Below are 14,506 nucleotides of genomic sequence, written 5' to 3' on the forward strand. Positions count from 1 at the left end.
ATGGCGAGGCATTCCTTTTCAGTGATGGAATAGTTGAGTTCGGCTTTGCTAAGAGTTCGGCTTGCGTAGGCAACCACGTACTCTTGGAAGCCGTCTTTCTGCTCTGCAAGAATAGCACCTAGCCCGACACCACTAGCGTCGGTGTGGATCTCTGTGGGTGCCGATGGGTCGTAGTGTCGCAGAATAGGCGGCGACGTGAGGAGGCGGCGCAGTTCATTGAAAGAATCGTCACAGGTGGCAGACCAGGCTGAAAGGTCTTTAGAGCCGGCGAGAAGTTTGGTCAAAGGAGCAATGATCGTCGCGAAATTGCGGACGAAGCGCCGGAAGTAAGAGCAAAGGCCTATGAAGCTTCGGAGTTCTTTCATGGTGGTCGGTTTGGGAAACGCTGAAACGGCTGTAAGTTTGGCAGGGTCAGGAAGAATGCCGTCGTTTGAAACCACGTGGCCAAGGATCGTAAGCTTTCGAGCGGCAAAATGGCACTTCTTCAGATTCAGTTGCAGCCCCGCGGCAGAAATACACGCGAGGACTTTCTCGAGGCGGGTTAAAGGGGCTGTGAAATCAGATGTAAAGACGACAATGTCATCTAAATAACAAAGGCAAACGTTCCATTTGAGGCCTCGAAGGATAGAGTCCATCATTCGCTCGAAAGTAGCTGGCGCGTTGCAGAGGCCGAAGGGCATGACTGCGAATTCGTAAAGCCCGTCGGGCGTGATGAAAGCTGTTTTTTCGCGATCGGCCTCGGCCATTGGTACCTGCCAGTATCCAGAGCGCAGATCTAAAGAGCAGAAAAATTCGGCTCCCTGTAGGCAGTCCAAGGCATCGTCAATGCGTGGCAGCGGATATACATCCTTGCGCGTGACTTGGTTGAGACGTCGGTAGTCCACGCAAAACCTGATGGATCCGTCCTTCTGCTTCACGAACACAACTGGAGAGGCCCAGGGACTGCTTGAAGGTTCGATTATGCCACGTGTCAGCATGTCGTCAACCTGTTCATTGATGGCACGGCGTTCGGTAGTTGACACACGATATGGACGCTGCCGTAATGGCGTCTCCTGACCGGTATCTATGCGGTGAACAACAGATGACGCTCGACCTAAGGAAGGCTGATTATGGTCAAATGAGGCTCAAAAACGCTGTAGGAGCTTGATCAGCTGTTCCTGCTGCGCAGGCGTGAGGTTGCAATCAATGAACTTGCTGAATACATCCATAAGTTCATTAGCGTCAGTTGCGGGTGTAATGGCACAAGTCGGTAAAAATGGCTTGTCTGGATAGATGGGGTCTTCGAAAATACAATTTAAGGTCTCGAGGCTTCTCAGACACTCGCCGCGTAGCAGGATGTACGGACAAGCAAAAACGTTGCACGCATAAAGTACCACCGAACAATTGGAAAAGTTGATGACGGCAAACGGGAGGACGATGGTACGGTGTTGCACACTACCTATAGTAGGTTGGAACAGGAGCGTCGAGTTAGTGGCAGCAGGGGAAAACACAGGCACAAGGACGGCAGACAACAGCGCGATGCGGACGTCAGCTGCGGCAAACACTTTCGAGGGACTGTGGTGTCCGATATCAAGGCGCGGATTCGTCAACGTGAGTTCAGCACGAGCGCAGTCGACGAAGGCCTGATGGGTAGAAAGGAAATCTTATCCTAGTATGACGTTGTAAGATGAACGTGGGAGAACAACAAAGTCGACGGCGTACCAAACATCTTGGATAAGAACGCGTGCTGTGCACTGAGCTGTCGGCGCGATGAAATGGGAGGTGGCTCTACGTTGACCAATATTCGTAAGCGGTGTTGTAACTTTCCTCAAATCGCGACACAGTTTTTCACTAATTACAGAAACGACGGCGCCTGTGTCGACAAGTGCACGTACAGCAACACCTTCTACTAGCACATCCATTTCGTTGGGCGGACAAAGAGGAGGTCTTGGAAAGTTCGACGACGACGCAGTTCTTGCCTCCGGAACTGCGGCTGTCAGTTTTCCTCTCGAGCGGGGCTCGTGCGCCGAAGCATCGGGGAGACAGATCGGCGACGGGGTGGTAATGTTCGGTGAGAATAGACAGGGCATCTTGGGGACAATGAGTCGGTGATAGGGGAAGATCTTGGTCGCTGGGGATTCTGGGCAGCCTGGTAATTTGCAAAATTTCCGTGGTCTGGAGGCTGGAAGTTGCGACGGCGACAGTAGCGTACTGTATGTCCCACGAAACCGCATGCGAAACAGACGGGTCGATTATCCAAGGTGCGCCATGGGACTACAGAAAGTGCAGGGGGCGAAACGGGATGGGGTGCCGTGTATGTAGGCAGCGTCGTAGGGTAGGAGGACCCGGTGCCCCGGTATGCGCCAGATACAGGTAGGGCTGGGGGTCTAGCAACGACGGCAGCGTAGGTCAGCGGCGTAGGGACAGATGGCGATGGAGGCAGTGCCTGCGTGACCTGTGTCTCAATGACCTGGCGAAGACGTGGGTCTAACGAGGTCACTGGCGCGGATGCTTCGGCCACAAGAGAAAGCTGACGCGCAACTTCTTCACGATTGAATTGTTTGATGTGGGGCAGTAAGACGGCTTGATCAGCAGCGACGTCGTGCACGAGGGCGGAAACTTCAGCCGTATCTTCAGCGGCCCTGCGCGTCGAGACACGCTGCTTACACAACTCGTCGTACTCCTGACAGAGCTGTACAACATCGGTGACGGTCTGTGGATTCCTAGCGACGAGCATCTGGAAGGTATCATCGTCAACTCCTTTGATGATGTGCTTGATTTTGTCGCGTTCGGTTAGAGATTCATCGACGCGCTTGCATAGAGACAAGACATCTTCAACGTAACTTGTAAAGGTCTCATCCCTGCCCTGGACTCGACTACGGAGACGCTGTTCCGCGCGAAGCCGGCGCACGGTGGGACGACCGAAAACTGCGGCGATGGTGGTCTTGAAGGCGGACCAGTTGGTGATTTCGCCTTCATGGTTCTTGAACCAGAGGCCGGTCACATCAGCGAGGTAAAAGCGCACGTTTGTGAGCTGGTCGCAGGCGTTCCACTTGTTGGAAGTGCTTACGATTTCGTACTCGACGAACCAGTCCTCGACGTCTTGTTCGTCGTTGCCACGAAAAATTGGTGGATCGCGTTGCCGAGGCACGCCAGTACAGTAGACTGTCGTTGGTAAGGCAGCTTGAGAAGGGCCAGGAGCAGTCCTCGTGAACGGTAAGGGTAACGTCCGATGGCGAAGTTCCAGGTTGATGGGAACCCCGGCTCCTCCACCACTTAAAATAGAGGTGTTGTACGTCGAGAAAGTTTCAGACGCAGCTTGGCAAAATGTGCTTCATCAGGCAAGTCTGGCTAATCACGAGCGGCGTGCGCGAGCTGCTACTACAGCCACCGATCATCATCGTCTTCTTCATTACCAGCAGAGCGTCCGTTATTCAGATTAATTACAATATATATATATATATATATATATATATATATATATATATATATATATATATATATATATATATTAAGGTGTGCAGGCTACGATAAAGTATAATTTAAAAGCGCAATGGCAATAGTTTCTCTGCACACGGTGACAATTTCTTGAAATAGTTTGTTCCATAGCTGAATAGGTCAAAGAAAAAATGCATATTTGAAACGGGTAATTTTCGCAACGAGTTCACGCACATGGCCAGTACGAGAAGATGCACACACAGGCTATAAATTCAGCTTTTTTGTGCGTGTAAATGCCAGTTAAACCATAGGATGTTTCGTGAAACAGAGATACACGTATTGGAAAGCGCCTGTCTTCCAGGAGAAGCAATCCTAAAGTAATCCTCATTTCGAAAAACTTTTTAGAAACGTTGCTTGCCATGAGTTCTTCAAAAGTGGGCGTATACATTCGACATATACAGGATTTTTTCCAGGATGGCTGGTGCTTGCTTTAAGTTACCCCTCAATGCGGTTATAGTGTTGCATCTCTTTGGTACGATGTGCTTTATGTGAACATTTAATCTCAAAATGCATAAAAAACGACTCCCAGGTACTGATATTCTATGGAAGGGACAGCGCTGTTGTGCTCATGACATAGATTGCCACAAAGAGGAACCTATATTTGAAATATAACATAAATATTTATGTACATGGCCAATGCGGCATATATCTTGCTCAATATCTTGCCACTTTGGCACACGGAGTGGCGAACTTGCTAACTGCAGTAGTTATAACTGCGACATCATACTGAGATGCAACCTTTTTGAGGTGGTGGGTGAAACCATGCACACATGAAGGAATGCCAATTTTCCGACACTGTATCCTCTCTGCATCGAGTTGCAGTCATCGGCGGCACCCTTTATTAGGTTTTTTCATTAGGTGCACACTAAGACTCGACATCGGTGACTCTTCTTTTGTTGCGACGTTCGTCATCCTCACTTCATGTTGCAAACACCTGGTCATAGGGATAGAAGCTTCTTAAGAGAATATGGCGCCGTCATCAACATTCCGGACCGTTCAATTACATTCCGCAACAGCCCTGGTTTAATTGGTTGTTCAGACGCAATACGTAACACTTTACGTATAATTGACGATGATGTGGTCATCCCGCCACCGTCATACACACACTCTTGCTTCGGTGGAAGGGCACGAAGCGTTTGATGACGAAGGCATTGCTGACCAAATTCGATCGCTGTTGTTTAGACATGGAATTTCGGTCACACGAGGTATCATCCGTGTCGCTGGTGGACGCAGAAATTTACTTCTGACCACCTTTAGTGCTGAGCGCCGGCACCTTCCGAAGGGCGCAGCTATCGCCTTGTACGACAATATCGTAAAAATACGAGGCAGTTTATGTTTGTCGGTATTAGACGAAGTGCTTAATCAAGAACCAGAACCCGTTGTCGACGTTGGCACCACTCTGTTAAAGGACGACCGACAGAGACTTCTTGAGCTGCTAGCCGAATTCTGCGACTGCTTTTCATCGACATCACGAGTTGGTCGAACACAGTTTAAAAAGCATAGAATAATCACCGAGGACAAGGCGAGACATATTGACAAGAACCCTTGTCGTGTAACTCTAAAAGAACACGATTCCATACAACAAGTCACGAAAATGCTTGAATATGACGTTATTCAACCGTCGCAGAACCCCTGGGCATCACCTGTAGTGATAGTAAAGAAAAAGGACGGCGCCCTGCGTTTTTGCGTGGACTACAGGAGGCTGAATCGGTTGACCAAGAAATATGTGTACCCGCTCCCACGTATCAATGACTCCCTTGACAGATTTCGGCACGCTCGCTAGTTTTCTTCTATGGACTTGAGGAGTGGATACTGGCAGATCGAGGTAGACTCAAGAGACCGAAAGAAAACCGCTTTTGTGACGCCAGATGATTTATACGAATATAAAGTCCTGCCTTTCGCTTTGTGCTCCACACCCGTGACGTTTCAAAGGCTTATGAACGCCGTACTTTCGGGATTGAAGTGGAAGATGTGCCTAGTCTATCTGAGCGACGTCATAGTGTTTTGAACCACTTTTGACGAGCATCTAAAAAAGCTGGGAGTTGTTTTACGTGCCATACGGTTCGCGGGCATAACATTGAAACCAGAAAAGTGTCATTTCTGTTTTCACGAACCTCAGTTTCTCGGTCACGTCGTCAGCAACGCAGGCGTCTGACCCGATCCTGGAAATATTGCCGCCGCCGCACAGTTCTCAGTACTCTCCGATAATAATAATAATAATAATAATAATAATAATAATAATAATAATAATAATAATAATAATAATAATGATAATAATAATAATAATAATAATAATAATAATAATAATAATAATAATAATAATAATAATAATAATAATAATAATAATAATAATAATAATAATAATAATAATTGTAGAGAGGAAGAAGATTATGTGCCGCAGTGGGTCACGCCTTTAGCGATAGGAGCCAAGCGCGAGCGTTTGCCCCGAGTGCTGTGATTCTTGGGTCCGTTGCTGCCGCCCGCTTTCCGCATTAATAGACCTGCTGTGCAAGTACTACTTGCGCCAATAAACCCCGTTTCAGAGTGGTGGAGTTGCTGGGTAACTCAACATGGAACTCCGCAACAGGAAACTACCTGCCATCCCAGAAATGGCTGAAGAAAACCCCTAGCAATGTACGACCCAGCCTCCGATGGTCATCGTGCCCACTGCGCTACGCGTGCAAGATCCACCTTTTTTTGACGGTACCGATGGGCAAGACGTAGAAGATTGGCTGTCGACATTTGAAAAGGTAGGCGCAAGCAACAAGTGGGACGACGCATCGAAGCTGCAATATGTACCCTTCCACCTGAAAGGGGTAGCAAGTCTCTGGTTCAACAACCACCACTCGGAATTCGCCACTTGGGGTGCTTTTAAGCTACGCATTACCGATGTATTCGGTCGCCCCGAGGTACGCAAGCTCCGTGCCGAACAGCGCCTACGGGGACGCGCACAGCTTCAGGGGGAAGGCTTCACAAGCTGCATCGAGGATGTGCTCGACTTGTGCAAGCGCCTTGACCCTTCCATGATCGAAGCAGACAAGATCGAACACATCTTGAACGGGATAGACGACGACGCCTTCCAGATGCTGCTGGCCAAGGGCCCCCGTACCGTGTCCGAACTCGCCACTCTTTGCCAGAGCTTCGAGGAATCGCGCAAACAACGTGTCATGACACGGCGGCCAGCGGCTACCGACGACACTCTCGGGGCATTGACCCTAGGTGAAGACCGCAACACAATCATGTCGGAAATCAAACGATATGTGCGCGAGGAGGTGGCCCGACAACTTTCGTGTCTGTCGTATCAACCGGCAACGGAACCTTCTTCTGAGCGTCTCGCGCCCGCCATCAGACAGGTAATACAGGCGCAGGTCTCTGAGGCACTGCCGTCCGTCTCTCAGACAACACCTGTCACCGCGCCATTGACTTACGCTGCTGTTACTGCTACTCCACCCCGACCTCCACTTCGGCCGACTCCCCATGCTGTACGAGTACCAACGACGCCACTTCCAGCAACACAACAGCGCTATAACGGAAACCCTTGGCGCACAGTTGAAAATCGTCCGATCTGTTACGCATGCGAATATCCAGGTCACGTGGCGCGCTTCTGTCGCCGACGCTTCGCAACGGGCCCGGCTGCAGCTCCGAGGTACTTTGACGACTCTTTCACGGCCCCGTACAACGCGCAACGAGAAGTGCCCCGTCAATGCGACCAACAATCAGTGCAACGCGACCAGTCCCCATCCGACCTAGACCACCACCCTGCTGCCGACTACCGACCATTCGGTCCCCGTCGGTCATCCTCACCACGCCGCTACCGTTCTCCGTCCCCGCTTCGTCGCCGACCGAACCCCGTAGAAACGGAAAACTGACTGCCGCAGCTCCGGAGGCACGAGCAGCTAAATCGTCGCATTCTAGAAGTCCTCGCCCTTCCCCCATAAACGTTCTGGAACCGTTTGTTGAAGGTCTACGAACTCTTGCGCTTGTTGACACGGGTGCCGCCGTATCTGTGATGAGTAAAAAACTCTGCTATTCGATACGAAAAGTAACGACAATGCCTTCCGACGTATTGCTAAATACCGCGAGCGCGCAACCTATTCGACCAGTCGGAGCATGTACGGCGAGAGTAATCATTCAGGACGTCCGGTACCACATCGAGTTTCTCGTGTTGGCCACTTGTTCCCACGACGTGATACTTGGATGGGATTTTTCGTCACGCCACCATGCCGTAATTGACTGCGCTCGCGCGCAAATGGAATTTTCTGTGTTTTCTGATGCGCCATCTACCGACAATGAGCTCACACACCTTGGCAAGCTTCTTGTTGCTTCCGACATAGATGTTCCCCCTCTTAGTGCCATCGTTGTCCCCGTCAATTGCACTGAATTGTCCAGCTCTACTGTTGTGTTCTCCCCATCTGACGTTTTCAGTCGCCGCCAAGGTACGTCTCTGCCATACGTCGTTCTGCCACCTCACCAAGATACTTCCAGAATTGTCGTTTGCAATCGTAGCTCATGCCCTCTCACCTTAAGAGCTCACGAAAAACTGGGCTATGTTCTTCCTGTTGATGACAACGTTATTGTGCCTATTGAGTCCTACGACATTGGCCAGGAACTTCAATTGAACGCTGTTACTCCTCCTTTTACGCGGGATGACTACTCCTCGGATATCTTCGATCGTTCCATCGACAGCAAGCTTCCTCTGGATCATCGGAGCCAGCTAATAACCCTTCTGCATGAATTTCATTTGACCTTCCTCAAAAGGCACTGAGTCCAACCAGAGTCTTTCAATGTTTTGCTGGTCACGAAACTCCGGCCGAAGTTTCATTCAGGGACAAAAGCTGCCGCTAGGATTACGCCTGTTAGCATGAAGGCTTCGCCCACGTACGGCGACGCTTGCGGGCCGGCTGTTTTCTCCGTCGGCAACGTGCCTAATTTCATCTGCTCTTAATTTCCACCTGCAAAAACGCGAGCGACACGAGCGAAGTGTGCGTGTTTTTGATTCAGTTGACGCCTAGCTTAGCTGTGAAATGGAGGTGAGGCCACGCTTGTTTCTGAGGCGTATATGTTGCAGAGTTCGTTCGTTGCGGTAGTCCAGGCGGCTACGTGCTCGCTTTGAGAAGGCGGACATCTGGCGTTTTCGTTTTTTGACTAGTCTTTGTTACTGTACTTGAGTTGACTAGCACCAGATTTAAATCGGTTTATGCAGCCCTGGGCGACATGCTGCGCTAAGCAAAAAGGTGTGCAAACGTACAGCACGTTCGGTTAGCGCTGTGTCTGCGCGATTTTATAGCGCGCTAATAATGTAAAAATTAATCTAGGTTTGGAAAGTGAGCGTCAACAGCATGAAAAAAAAAACGCTCACAAAATGAAAGCAGCATAACGGGCGCGCGTAGGGCGGTAGCAATAAATACTACACACTTGAGCGACTTTCCTGACTGTCTACATAAGTATACGGTGTCAACAGAAAAACTCGTACGGACAGTGCCTGACACACTCCTCCCACCAAAAAGACAAGTTAATTTATTGATTGGTTATGAGTTTTCACGCGCTGACGCTATGCACGCAATCAGGCGCGCGCTGTAGCGTAGCTCTCCGGAATCATTTTAACCACCCAGGTACCTTTGACATGCGCGGGAATCTCTAAAACACAGGCATTTTCTCTTTTCGCCTCCATCAGAAAAGCGGTTGGGAACACGCGTCCTTGGGCTCATCATCATGAGCACAACGCTTCGCCATCATCTCCGGCTGCTTCAGGATCGCAGGCCTATGTGCTGGAGCTGACAGATGCTTCAGTGCCATCGTTGTTCGGCGACGTTTTGCAGGCGGATTTTCTCGCTGTGAACGCGACCGTGGCCTGGGCTTCGTAAGATATGCCGGCGGGTTTTAAAATATCCGGGGTAAGGCACCGACGCGGAGCTTAGGCCTTTTGTGCCGCAGAAGCACAGATTGTCCACTTATTCTGAACTCATCGGCTCGAATAATGTCCACGGTGTCAAAATAATTCTCGCACACACGAACGGCCTTCGACTCGAAGTTGAAAGCGCCCGTCTCCTGTCGTGGAATGGCTCGCTTCCACCTGACGCGTTGTTCGCGGTCGCTTGGGAGGCAGAACAGCGAAGCTTTTTCCGTACAACTCCGATAGCCAGAGCGGCAACAGGTACGCAGCACGTCAAAGGCATGGTGGTTCACATAGTTTGCTGTCTGTGAAGAGTATAGAAAGCTATACCACACAACAAACAAACCAGTAAGCTCGCGCTCCAACGAACTACAAATACGACCGCTGCGCCGTCCAAGCCGCCTTCACCAGACTCGTAGCGCCACGGCGCGGGAGCTTTGGTCCCCATATGAAGCTTGCCCATAGCGTTACGGAGAAGTTTCGTGACCAGAAAAGTATTGAAGGACTCTGGTCAAACTAACACCGTCGCTCACACAATCTACACTGGAACGCACCCTCCTTTGCGGCAATGCCCCTATCACGTATCACCCAAGGAACGAAGTGTAATTGCAGAGCACGTGGACGATATGCTTCAGCGCGGTGTCATCAAGCCATCTTCTAGCCCCTGGTCTTCACCTGTTGTGCTAGTGAAGAAAAAAGACGGTTCGATTAGATTTTGTGTCGACTACCGGCGACTGAACAAAATTACACGGAAAGATGTGTACCCTCTTCTCCGCATCGATGACGCAATAGATTGCCTACAAGGTGCCGAATTCTTTTCTTCGCTGGACTTACGTTCAGATTACTGGCAGGTTCCGATGGCAGAGTGTGACCGTCCCAAAACAGCATTCGTTACGCCGGATGGCCTATACGAATTCACGGTTATGTCATTCGGTCTGTGCAATGCACCTGCAACGTTTGAACGAATGATGGACAGCATTTTACGCGGCCTTAAATGGCAGATATGCTTAGGTTACCTTGATGATGTTATCGTATTTTCTCCTGATTCTCCTACCCACGTCGACCGTCTGCGCACAATTCTTCAGTACCTCACTAATTCAAACCTCCAGCTTAACCTAAAGAAGTGCCGCTTCGGGGCTCGCCAACTTACTATACTTGGTCACGTTGTGTCAAAGGATGGAATTTGCCCCGACTCGGACAAATTTCGAGCCGTAGCCAACTTTCCGAAGCCGACTTCACTAAAAGAACTTAGGAGCTTCATCGGCTTGTGCTCGTATTTTCGCCGTTTCGTCCACAACTTTGCATCAATAATATCCCCACTTACGCAACTACTGAATGGTCCAGCTAATCTGTCTAACTGGACCCCGGCATGTGACGAACCCTTCCTTACACTGCGCCGCCTGCTTACGTCGCCACCCATTCTACGCCATTACGACCCAAGTGCCCCCACTGAAGTGCACACAGACGCCAGTGGCGTTGGTCTGGGAGCAGTACTCGCGCAACGAAAGCCCGGTATTCCAGAGTACGTCGTCGCATATGCAAGCCGCGCACTCACGAAAGCGGAAATGAACTATTCCGTAACTGAAAAAGAATGCCTCACAATCTTTTGCGCGTTAAGCAAGTTTCGTCCTTACTTGTACAGACAGAGTTTCGACGTTGTGACAGACCACCACGCACTTTGTTGGTTGGCGTCGCTAAAAGATCCTTCAGGTCGCGTTGGACATTGGGCTCTTCGCCTACAAGAATTCGACATTCGTGTCGTCTACCGCACAGGACGAAAACACTCTGATGCGGACGCCCTCTCACGATCACCACTGAGATCCAGCACAGACCTGCATTCGGACGCCAACTTTCCCATCGCTCCCATTTCCGTCTCAAGCAAGTCGTCTGAACAGCGGAAAGACCCATGGATAAAATCTCTCGTTAACATTCTTTCCGACTCCTCAACGTCTGCGTACCCACGCGCTCTTCGCCGCCAAGCCACACATTTTGAGATACGGGATGCGCACCTATACCGCAGAAACTACCACGCGGATAGTCGTAAATGGCTTTTGGTTTACCACGCCACATGCGATCTGATGTCTGTGCGAATTTTCACGCCGACCCACAACATGCTCACGCTGGTGTGTTAAAAACATATCACCGGATCCGCCAGCGTTACTACTGGCATGGTATGAGCACCTTTGTACAAAAATACATTCGGTCCTGTTCATTACGCCAACGACGAAAGACAGCAGCCCATTCACCCGGATTATTCCAGCCTCTACCGTGTCCGGCGCGCCCTTTCGACCGCGTTGGAATCGATCTATATGGTCCTCTTCGGTACGCTGCCACTGGAAATCGATGGATCATTGTCGCGGTCGACCATCTGACGAGGTATGCTGAAACAGCTCCACTACCTACGGTTGGTGCACGTGACGTAGCCAATTTCGTCTTGCGACGCTTCGTACTGCGTCATGGGGCAACACGTGAACTACTGAGTGATCGAGGGCGTGTCTTTTTATCCGAAGTTGTACAACTCCTCCTTCTGGCATGCCGCACGGTGCACCGCACCTCTACAGCCTACCACCCGCAGACCAACGGTCTAACTGAGCGCTTCAACCGAACGCTAGGAGGCATGCTCGCCATGTATGTCCATTCCGACCAATCGAACTGGGATGTTATTCTTCCATTTTTGACTTATGCGTACAACACCACGACGCAGTCAACCACAGGCTTCTCGCCTTTCTTTCTTTTATATGGGTGTGAGCCATGCTCCACCCTTGACACCATTTTGCCGTATTGTCCCGACGTCTCAGAGTTCAACCCTCTCTCTGAAATTGTGCACCACGCTGGAGGGTGTCGTCAGTTGGCCCGATCATTCAGCTCGGACAAGCACGCACTTAAAAAAGACCGCCACGACCGCGACCAGCAAGTCGAGACTTTTGCCGTGGGATCGCTCGTCTGGCTCCGACTGCCCTTCCACTCCCCAGGTCTGTCCTCTAAGTTTGGCTCCAAGTTTCACAGTCCTTATCGCGTGGTCGAACGGCGATCTCATGTAACATACGTGATCGAGCCGGTCACGCCATCTACATACAGGCGACGCCTTGGTCGTGAGACTGTCCACGTGAGTCGTCTCAAGCCCTATCACGACCCACTCCTACTTTCGTCACATTGACTTGCTAGGATGGCTCGTCTTCGTCGCCGGGGTATTGTAGAGAGGAAGAAGATTATGTGCCGCAGTGGGTCACGCATTTAGCGAGAGGAGCCAAGCGTGAGCGTTTGCCCCGAGTGCTGTGATTCCTGGGTCCGTTGCTGCCACCCGCTTTCCGCATTAATAGACCTGCTGTGCACGTACTACTTGCGCCAATAAACCCCGTTTCAATAGTAATTAATGATAATGATGATAATAATAATATAATAATACCTTTTATTTCTTCAAATAAAACAGTACATGTGACTAGGCTTGCCAAAGCCAATTGGTGGCTTGAGTGGCAGAGCCTGGCAGACAGCAAAACAAACCGGACGCGTTACAAGATTGTATTTCATGGCCTAAGAGGGATGATAGGACAAAAAACAACGTGCATATAAGATTAGAAACAACAGGGCATACAGGCAATAGTTACAAGCATTATACATTAGTTATACAATACAACATAAGAAGGCTGTCAGACGATTCCTGTGCCTTTGCGCCTATTATCACCAGTTTATCGCAGACCTCACCCGCATAGCGTCGCCACTAACTTGTCTCACAAGAGGCGTTGCCTTTGAGTGGAACGAAGAACAGGAGGCTGCCTTTAATGACCTGCGTTAACGTCTTCAAATGCCCCTGGTGCTTGCCCATTTCGACGAAGAAGCCCCGACGATGCTTCACACAGACGCTATCAGTGTAGGTCTGGGAGCTGTGCTTGTGCAACGGCAAGAAGACACACAAAGAATGATCGCCTATGAAATCCGAACGCTAACACGTGCAGATGCTAACTATTCAACAACAGAGAAAGAATGTCTCGCCGTTAGTATGGGCAGTAATGAAATTTCACCCGTACTTGTATGGCCGGCACTTCAAAGTTATTAGTGACCATCACACCCTTTGCTGGTTAACTGATTTAAGAGATTCCACCGGCCGATTAGAGCGTTGGATCCTAAGGCTACAAGAGTTTGACATGATGTTCGTACACAAGTCGGGGAAGCGGCATATGGACGCTGACTGCCTGCCCTGATCACCAATACAGTCAGCTTCCCAACCTGATGAGGATTAAACTGCATTTCTTGGGGTCCTCGATACGTCTACCAGAGTCTAAAAACAACGTGACGACCCTGAGTTGTTTGGTTTGATTATTTACTTGGAAGGGCAATCTCAGAGCACATCCAGAGTTTCTGCAAGAGTATTGTCGTCCTTTTCCGTACGGAGCAGCGTCTTATACAAAAAGAATTTTTCGTCTATCGGATCTCCCTACTTGCTTGTCATCCCGGCAACTCTCCGCACTGAAGTGCTTCAAGCTTCTCACAATGACTCAGGCTACACGCGCACATTGACGAGAGTTCAGCAAATATATTACTGGCCAAAGCTCACCGCTGCCATGAAGCAACACATTTGTACTTGTTTGGACTGCCAGCAACGTAAGTCGCCTCCGACGAAACCACCCCGCCTTCTGCGACCTGTTCAGGTCCTAAGTACACCATTCGACCAGATGAGAATGAATATCTTAGGTTCACTTCCTACGTCTGCTGCAGGGAACCACGAGTTATCGTCGCGATGGATTACCTTACCCGCTACGATGAAACGAAGGCTATCCAACGAAGCACACCAGCGGAGGCAGCCAAATGTTTCATAGAAAATGTTGTACTGCGCCATGGTGCACCATCCTTCATGATAACAAACTTCGGGACTGCATTCACGGCGGCTCTTCTTGAGCACGTATTGATGTTAAGTGAAACGAGTCATCAAAAGACCACTGCCTACCACCCGCAGACAAACAGACTGACGGAGCGCCTGAACAAGACAATTGAAGATATGCTGTCGATGTACGTGGCGTTCGACATGAAAATTGGGACCAGATCTTACCCATGTCACGTACGCGTACAATACCGCCAAGCAAGAAACGACTCGCATGACTCCATTCAGACTTCTTCACGGACGGGAGGTATGAGCAATGC

The sequence above is a fragment of the Rhipicephalus microplus genome, chromosome 7 (genome assembly GCF_043290135.1).
Source record: "Rhipicephalus microplus isolate Deutch F79 chromosome 7, USDA_Rmic, whole genome shotgun sequence".
NCBI classification, from domain to species: domain Eukaryota; kingdom Metazoa; phylum Arthropoda; class Arachnida; order Ixodida; family Ixodidae; genus Rhipicephalus; species Rhipicephalus microplus.